The following is a 1,126-nucleotide window of genomic DNA, read 5'->3' as shown; positions in this document are numbered from 1 at the left end:
TGGTTTAGGATTTTTTTAAGTCCCTTTATTGGGCCATTTTCAGAGACGAATCACAATTGCATAAATCAAAAACAAGAAGAGAAAACCTAAAAAAAAAAAAAGATGAAATAGAAAACACAACAAAACCTTTGAAACAAGAGAGGAGAGGAAAGAAGAAGAGGATAAAAGAAGGGAGGGAACTGAAGGAGAGTGAAGAAGAGAAAAAGGAAGAAGACAAAAGGGAAGAAGGAGAGAGGAAAGAAGTGTAGAGGAAAGGAGGAAAGGAGGAAAGAAGAGGAGAGGATAGCGGAATATAGGAGAGGTTTTTAAAACCCCTTTATTGGATCATTTTCAGATAAGATTCACAGATCACAAAATCAAAAATACAAAAACAAGACAAAGGAATAATAATAATTAAAAAAATCAACAACATAGGAGATAAATAGAGAGAAAATGAGAGGAGAGGAGAGGCTAGGAAAGGAGAGGAGAAAAGAAAAAGAGGATGAAGCAGAGAAGAGAAGCGGAGAGGTGATTATCCCCCTGTTGCTGGAGGCAGGACAGACCCCGGTGTCAGCTGCCAGTGATGGTACAGCCCAGTAACAAGACACCTGAGTATTGACAGCAGAGACAATTAGCCTAAATGACAATGATTATCTACAAATAGCAAGCCTAAATTAAATGAGCAAAAAAACAACCCGCTCGTCTCCAGGAACAATCCTTCACATGAGCCGCGATCACCTAGCTTAAATTATTCATGACTCCAAATCATTGCCATTAGCACATTATAAATTAATGGACAAGGAGACCTTAGCTATGCCTGGGAGAGACAAACAGGAAGTTAGCCCAGAGGTTGGGGCTCGCGAGAGCCAAGGTCTCCCATCATCACCGCTTCAAAGACGCATCTTCTTAGCCGATAGGAGAGAGAGAAAACCCACGGGGGAGGGGTGTTGACACGCTGACGACTTCTGCAGTGACTTTGGGGTTGAGGGGACCCCTGGAGTCGGAAGTAATAATGGCATTTCACAATGACACAAGGGTATTACCAGGTGACATTGGACAGGCGGAGGGATAAATATTTATACATTCAGACAGGAAGCCGGCAGCTGCAACGCAGGAGGGAAAACTGAGTGTGTGTATCGGGGGGGGG

At 42.9% G+C, this 1,126-nt stretch overlaps 1 protein-coding gene across 11 annotated transcripts in view; it reads right to left on the bottom strand.

The window, feature by feature from the left end:
- LOC117956659 (receptor-type tyrosine-protein phosphatase U-like) overlaps window positions 1-1,126 on the bottom strand; it is a 203,807-nt gene that overhangs the window by 8,829 nt on the left and 193,852 nt on the right. The gene's annotated exons all lie outside the window — the stretch shown is intronic.

Source organism: Etheostoma cragini, chromosome 14 (assembly GCF_013103735.1).
Source record: "Etheostoma cragini isolate CJK2018 chromosome 14, CSU_Ecrag_1.0, whole genome shotgun sequence".
NCBI lineage: Eukaryota > Metazoa > Chordata > Actinopteri > Perciformes > Percidae > Etheostoma > Etheostoma cragini.
The sequence above is the reverse complement of the archived record's forward strand: the minus strand, read 5'-3'. Positions and strand labels throughout refer to the sequence as shown.